The 8,523-nt window shown below is 34.7% G+C and overlaps 1 pseudogene; it reads right to left on the reverse strand.

Annotated features, from left to right (window-relative positions):
• Positions 1-2,523: 2,523 nt before the first annotated feature.
• LOC112063849 (60S ribosomal protein L37a-like) lies at positions 2,524-4,599 on the reverse strand (annotated as a pseudogene).
• Between the last annotated feature and the right edge of the window lie 3,924 nt (positions 4,600-8,523).

Raw genomic sequence — 8,523 nt, forward strand, 5'->3', positions numbered from 1 at the left:
TGGCATGATCTCCAAAAGGATAGCTCAGCTGAACCTTCAAGAGATCATTTTTGCATTCTATCAGCACAATGTTCTGGGTGGCACTGAATGTGATAGAGCCAACAAATCTCAGATTCATGTGTCCACTGTGGCACCTTTTTTTTTTTTTGCTGGAAAATAGGTCTTTTACATTATGAGGGACTTTGTATAACAGGGAATATTATTAAGGAGTATGTGTCAGTGGATATAACTTTCTATAAGTCTTTGGCTGATGGTGCTGGTTAAGTTCTTGTAGGCAGGAAAGGCAAACCATCATTGGAATGTGTGTTAGACTACTGTAAAACAATCTCACATTCCCTAATAAAAGTGTGGTGGCAGTTGCTAATACGGTTAGTCACACTTCCATAGATTCAACTAGTAAGGAGACAAGTCAGATAAATTTAGACATTTTACTACTCATGGTGTAGCAGGTGACATAGGTTCCCTTTGACCCACAAATTCCATTGGGGCAATGTGGATGGGAGTCCAGGTGGATGCTGCGCACATAGCAGGACCATGTCACAGCTGAGGAACAGTGAGCTTAGAAATTACCCATTCCTATAAGAGGGGTACTGGCAAACCTGCCTATATTTCCTTCTAGAGAGAGACTTCATTCTTACTACCTTGTAATGTAAGTAAGCAGATCCCTGGGAGGGGAAGAGACAGTCTCTATCTTCCGGAATGTAAATGAACCTGAGAATTGAGTGCTAATATGTGGGCAGAAAGAAAGATGAGAGAGTTATGGAGAATTGTTTCCCATCAGATACAAAATAGGTTTTATTACATTCTCTTGGCCAAAATTTCAGTAGCAAAAGCTTTTACCTGCCAATTTCTACTGTACTAGCTCTTTTTCCCCTGGCCAAGGACCCAATGTAGGGGTTATAATAATTATAAAATATGTCTCTTCCAATTATACATTTAGACTTTATGTCTCAAGTGAACCCACTGTGAGTTTTAACTGAACCAAGTCTCCTTTAATTACCTGGTCCCTATGCATCCTCCATCTATATAAAAGCACTTGAAAACACTTTGTGTCTATGGGTATCAATGTCGAGTTGGATCCTATGTCTTTGAAATACTTGAAAATGCTCCTTTCTGAAGTGCATAATTAACTAATTATGAGGTTGTAGTTATCATTGGAGCAGTAATGGGGAAAACATCACTATGCACATTTGTTGTGTGTTCCTCCCGGAAAGGTTCCATGTTAGATTTTGCTTCCTCAGAGCACTGCTAATTTTCAGGTTTCCTAGGAAACTAATTTTGAATCAGGAACATAGTTGGAATGCCTTTAGCATCAAGATTGTTGGAAGGAGTCTTTAGCAGAAGGGAGATGTACAGGTTTCTTATTGCTGCTGTAACAAATTACTATAAACTTAGTGGCTTAAAACAACACAAGTTTATTCTTTTATAGTTCTTTTACAGTTCTCAAGATGAGAAGTCCTAAAATGGGTCAGAAGGGCTACATTCCTTCTGAAGGGTCTAAGGGAGAATTGATTTTCTTGCCTTTTCTAGCTCTAAAGGGAACCTGTATTCCTTGGTTCATGGCCTCTTTCTCCACCTTCAATGCCAGAAATATAACATCTTCAAATCTTTACTCTTGCGTCATCACAATGCCATCTGTGTCTGACCCTCTTATTGCCTTCTTATAAAGACCCTTGTGATTAAATCGACCTCACTCATATAATCCAGAACAATGTTCCCATCTCAAGATCCTTAACCTTATCACATCCACAAAGTTCTTTATGCCATGGAAGGTAAGGTATTTAAGGTTTGGGGGATTAGGATGTGAATATCTTTGATGGGCCATTATTCAACATTTCACAGTCCACCCTCTGTGACATCTCAATGCATAACACATGAAACTGTTGGTAATTAATGATATTTTCTTTGACATCCCTAGTAAGTCATGATGGGGAACAAAGTGGTTGGTTTCTGAAACAGCACAATTTCCTTACAGGTGAAATAATGAATCTCAAAACGTGGTTTAATGACACACAATTCTTTAAACTGGTGATACTTATTACCATTTTATCACTGCAATGTTTATATTTAATCATTACAGTTTCTGCAAATGTTTCATAATGAGATATGATTTTCACATCACATTTGTTGTGAAACTTCTTTTATTTTTGAACTTATACAATAATATCTTAAATTTTAAAAAATTTTTCATAAATAACAAGTAGCTAATTTGTACTTAAATTACTTTTTCTTATTACATTTGTGTCTCTTTTCTTGTGTGTGGTTCATTAAACTCTTGTTCTTTCTGTAAAATAAAGTAGATTATGAAACAGATATATTATTTAAACATTAGAGATAAACAGAATTAGTTAAGTAGAAGTAAATTTAGGGGTGGTTTGAATTTTTTTTGGTAAGTTTACCTTTTCCTATAATCACCCATTTCTTAGTGCTTTTTTATTTTAATTTTTGTGTTACAAATATTAATTTTTTGTTACATAAATTAACCCATTATTATAGGCTAGCAAAGTTCAAATGGTGGCACTTCTACTGGTCCTTCAGTTCCTTCAGTCTTCTGATGGACAACTTTACTGTGACAGCAGAAGTGGTGTTATAGGTCCGGGCACCACCAGCTACCATTTCATGCAGGAATCATGACGCCAGATGCCCACAGCTGGTCTCTTCATCTTGATTTTGCCACAGAAGGAGCAAGTGTACTTGGCGTGCTGGCTGATTTCTTCAGCATTTTCCTGAGGGAGGTACTATAATGGGTCCCATATTTACGGAAAATTCCAGACTTCTTTGTGCGCTAATCACGTCTCTCAACAAATATTAAATTTTTGAAAGAAGGTGAAACAACACCGAAAGAAATGGAGAATCTATTTTAAAGGAGTTTCTATAAGCAGTACTTTTTATAATCATTCTCTATTCTGCACCATTAAAGATAATAGATTCTCCATTTGAGTGACCCAGAGAAGACCACATTATCCTTATGATAATGCTGCAGTGATGTATGCAAAATACACTGCTAGGTGAGAGGCATACAGTTTAATGGATTGTCTGATATATTAATATTGTTAATAACTTCGATTTTGATCCTAAAGTGAAAGAGAGCTTATAGATCCAGAAATCTGGTGAACTTTCATCATATGTTCATGTTTATAGTTTTAGTTTTTTTGACTCATAAACTAACTTATGCACACTAGAAATATTTGGGTTTTCTTTTTTTTCTAACTTTTTGATTAAATTTGAGGTTAAAGAGTTGAAACTGGTAACATTTAAAAGCCATGTCAGGAGAAAAAAAAGACTTCAATTTCTACAGTGTGACTAAGAGAAAGTTTAGACTTCTAGGCACTGGGAAAATGCTGGAAACATAGATCTAAACTGGAATAAATGCATATACACTTGCCATATTCTTACTGTCAATGAAGAAACATAATTATCCTTATTTTATATTAAATGGAATGGTTCTATAAATAACTTTTAGAACACGTATCTTCAAAGTTTCTAAGCAAGAAACTTTCAAAGGCAAGAAATATAATGAAATTTAAACCCCAAATAATTAAAATATTCACATCTTTTAGACACAAATTTCGACTTTTAAAATTATTGCAGAGAATTATATTACAGAATATATATCATTTTGTATCTGCTTAAAAATTCAGTCTAAACTTGTGTTTTAACATTTTTACTAATTAGATAATCGAGGTTCATAATGATCTTAAAATACAGTAAGTCCCCTACATACAAATGAGTTCCGTTCTGAGAGTGCATTTGTAAGTCCAAAAAAGTTAGCCTATGTACCCAACTAACACAATTGGCTGTATAGTACTGTACTGTAATAGGTTTATAATACTTTTCACACAAATAATACATGAAAACAAACACAAAAAATTAAGAAAACATTCTTAATTTTACAGTACGGTACCCTGAAAAGTACAGTACAGTACCAGCTACATCCCACTGCTTTTACTCTTGCTTCTGGACATCCTGGGCTTGAAATAAAAATGCTGTACTACCATACTCTATACAGTACTGTATAGTAAAGTACACAAAAGCACGACCACTTGTAGAGGATGGGCGCACGTGACAATGTACACCAGACATGTGAACTAACTTACGTGACTGGACATGCGAATGCACATTCGCATCTTTGAAAGTTCCAAACTTGAAGGTTTGTATGTAGGGGACTTAATGTAATATAACAAATAATTAGCATTCAATGCTCTACGGCCTCCATATCTTTTTCACCGGGACTGATGTCTATGGCTTTGTTGTGTTTTGGGGCCAGTTCAATTCCATAGCTATTTAATAATTGTTAAAATATCACTTCTAACTTAGATATGTTAAGGTTATGAGAGAAAGTATGTGCTCTGCTTCATGGAATTGAGACCAAAGTTTTGCATAAATAAACCAACTGGAGAGCAATACAAGATAAAATTGAAAACAAAATAATAACTGATATTTATTGAAATATTTATATTGTTCAAATATGAAATGCTTTATAAAGGCTATATCATAAAGTATTCAAAAATTACAATGGGCTTTCAGTTCAAACAGTCCTCAGATTCACTTTCTGATGCGCCTCAGCCCAATCTGTATTGCCTTGGATGGATCACTCATTTTCTCGCACTTAGCACACTGTATAATACATGTTAATCAATACATGCCAAAAATTGTATTACTGTTAGTGCTATTGTCCCTTATAGAATAGTTTTGTTGGCGTTAGTATTATAATTAGTGTTATTTTCTGTTTTGGTATGTTAATCTATTCAGGAGTTGACTGAGTTAAAGGAGATAACTCTGTATGAAGGTTTTTCTTGGCAATGGTGGTTATATGTTTCTTGGAGGACAGATAAGACTTGAGTAAGCAGATAGGTAGATGCACTTTATTGAACAGTTAATCATTTTGTGAGCACATACTACATGCCAGGCATTATATTAATTCCTGAGAAAATCCACGTACAATGATGCATGATCATTTTATTATCAAGGAATTTATAATCTGGGATAGAATGACATAAATGAATCAAGAATTAAAATGCATAGAGTATATTCAGGTACTATAGGAGCACAGATAACGTGTGTCACTATTCAGATGGCTGGCCAGGGAATACTTAAAGAAGCAAGAGGGATGGATGAATTTACACTCAGGAAGAGAAAACAATCATGTGATGAACAGATGAAGCTGAGGAGTCCAAAATAACTGGAATTAAAGCAGAAGATTTGTTTCACAAAGAATTTCGTTTGACAGATGTAGTTTGTGCATGATCTGAAATGTGGAAAAGAGAGTATAGACACCGGAATGTCAATGGGACTAAAAATTTTTAACAAAATATCTGAGCATTACACTACAAACATCTACAATTTAAAAAATTCTTATCAAATTAGCTCCCAAAGAGAAAGGAAAGCCTATTATGCAGCTCTGTAGCTTTGCTACACCCTTCGAGAGAAGACATCTGGAAGTCACATGCATCTAGGGAGCTTGACTTTTTCAGCAACACTGGCCTAGGGAGCTTGACTTTTTCAGCAACACTGGCCTATGTTAAAGTACCAATAGGTATTTTCTTAACTCAAATAACAACCTTCTCCTGGCCATTGTTCTACAGTCTGAATGCATTTTAGTGAATTAATCACTTAGCTAATAATCTCTTTGAAATGTAAAATGGAACATTTTTTAAAATCTTTTTTTATGTCTTTATTGGAGTATAATTGCTTTACAATGTTGTGTTAGTTTCTGTAGTACAACAAAGTGAATCAGCTATATGTGTACATATATCCCTGTATCCACTCCCTCTTGAGCCTCCCTCTCACCCTCCCTATCCCATCCCTCTAGGCCATTGCAAAGCACGGAGCTGATCTCTCTGTGCTATGCAGCAGCTTCCCAGTAGCCATCCATTTTACATTTGGTAGTGTATATATGTCAGTGCTACTCTCTCACTTCGTCCCAGCTTCCCCTCCCACCCCCCCCACTGTGTCCTCAAGTCTGTTCTGTACATCTGTGTCTTTACTCCTGCCCTGCCGCTAGGTTCATCAGTACTGTTTTCTTAGATTCCATATATGTGCGTTAGCATACAGTATTTGTTTTTCTCTTTCTGACTTGCTTCACTCTGTATGACAGATTCTAGGTCCATCCACCTCATTACAAATAACTCAATTTTGTTCCTTTTTATGGCTGAGTAATATTCCATTGTATATATGTGCCACATCTTCTTTATCCCTTCATCTGTTGATGGACATTTAGGTTGCTTCCATGTCCTGGCTATTGTAAATAGTGCTGCAATGAACACTGTGGTACATGATCTTTTTGAATTATGGTTTTCTCAGGGTATACGCCCAGTAGTGGGATTGCTGGGTCATATGGTAGTTCTATTTTTAGTTTTTTAAGGAACCTCCATACTGTTTCCATAGTGGCTGTATCAATTTACATTCCCACCAACAGTGCAACAGGGTTCCCTTTTCTCCACACCCTCATTTATTGTTTGTAGATTTTTTGATAATGGCCATTCTGACCAGTGTGAGGTGATACTTCATTGTGGTTTTGATTTACATTTCTATAATGATTAGTGATGTTGAGCATCTTTTCATGTGTTTGTTGGCAATCTGTACGTTTACATTCAATATTTCAAAAATGAGTTGGTTGTTTTGCTTCATGAATATCAATACAATTTGAACCTTTCAGCCTTGTGTCCCATGTGGAACAAAGTAGCATCCTTCCTCTTTCCCTTTGCATCCTCATATGTAAAAAGTACCTTAAAAAATAAATCTCTCACCATCATCAAACCTCTGTGAACATCAACAGAGACAAAACTATAAGAGATATTATAAGGACAGAAAGGTTTACGGGAAAAATTGTTCTGAAAGAATTTAGAACACAAATATCAGTCACGATCACATACTTTACAACATCTATATTACAAGAATATAACTGTATCATGAAGTCAGTTATATGACTTGGATAAATATAGCTTTGAAAGAGTAGGAAAATTTTTCAGTTTTCTTAAAGCAGGTAATAGTCTATCTCAAATATCTCAGTAATTTGGTTACTGCAGACAAAGTAGGGCCTTCAGTACTACATGAATGATTCCCGGCTTTACTGATGTTTTTATGCATTTCAGTCCCTCTCCACATTAAGGTGCCAACAGAAATTTACATGCTTCTCACCTCATAAAGTGATCTTATTTATGGAGAAATTGTACCCTGCTAACAAAAGTCCCATTTTAGTGGCTCATAGAGAACAATGGGTTATTTCCTGATGGACAGGAAAAAGCATAGTGAGGAGAGCTATGACTATAAAATTAAGAGGAATGTGGTAAAAATTTTACTTGGTTAAGCAGATGTATCATCTTATAAAAGTTCCAAATTTAAGAAGTACAAAATACAGAGTAGAAGCTATATAAAATGCTTTATTTTGTGAAATTCAGTATGTACTGGAAATTTTCTTATTATAATATTGCATTTTGCTTAATATTCTACAAGATACCAGTACCAAAAATTATTTCATATGAACATCTGCCACCAATGCATTTACTTTCTAGCATTACTATGATTAATTTCGATTATGTTATTTCAGCTTGTAGTTGTCATAAAATACTTTAGTTGAATTCAAATGAAGAAATATATAATACTTCATAGAGAAGTCATTCCAGTTACAAAACTACAAGGGATCACAACATATTTTACACTAAAGAACACTAGAAAGAAAATTAATGCTTTTTTTTCATGTATATAACTATGCTCTAAAATACAAAAATGGCCTAATGCATCTACCATGCAATATCTTTTCTACTTTACTTTGTGGGACATATGCATTAGGTCTTCTAAATTTGTTTTCTGTGGGTTTTTCAAAAAATACATTCATTTGAAATTTGCAAACATATTATTTCAAGTGAATTTCATATTTTTACTTTTTCATAAGAAGAAATTAAAGTATGAGCTACACTATCAGCTTGTATATTGAAACACATTGTGACTTAAGATAACATTATTTCTGTTCATATGCAGTGTTGTTAGAATTCTGATATGTAAAAGTGGGTTTTCAGCAGCTCAGGCAGATTCTTGGGGAGACAGCAGGAGGTAGGTCACAGACTCAAGTTTAATAGTTCACCTAGGAATAATCAGGTTGATCTGTAATCCAGAAGGGTATTTGAGTATTAAGATTAATTTTGTTAGTTATATTTCTTTCCATAGATTCAAATTGGACCACATCTGCTTCAATATTTAGTGGCTTAAGAACCCAATTAGCAATTCACAGGATTCAGTGAGCATGAGACTGAAGCAGAGGAATTGGTTGATCTTGTGAAATTTTTTCTCTGTGCCATGTGTAGATCCTGCTATATTATCCCTAATATATGAGAAAATAAGTGACTAGGGCACTCATATCACTGTAGAGAATATTTATTTTCCATCATTGTGTATACCTGCTCACAAATTATTTGATTAAGCTTTTACAATGCCCTATATCTATCAATAAGATAAAAATTTCCTATCATTTGATGCTTCCTTTGGACAACTATTAATATTTCACTGCATCTTATTTTTTTCCAT

This window comes from Physeter macrocephalus, chromosome 4 (assembly GCF_002837175.3).
Source record: "Physeter macrocephalus isolate SW-GA chromosome 4, ASM283717v5, whole genome shotgun sequence".
Lineage (NCBI taxonomy): Eukaryota > Metazoa > Chordata > Mammalia > Artiodactyla > Physeteridae > Physeter > Physeter macrocephalus.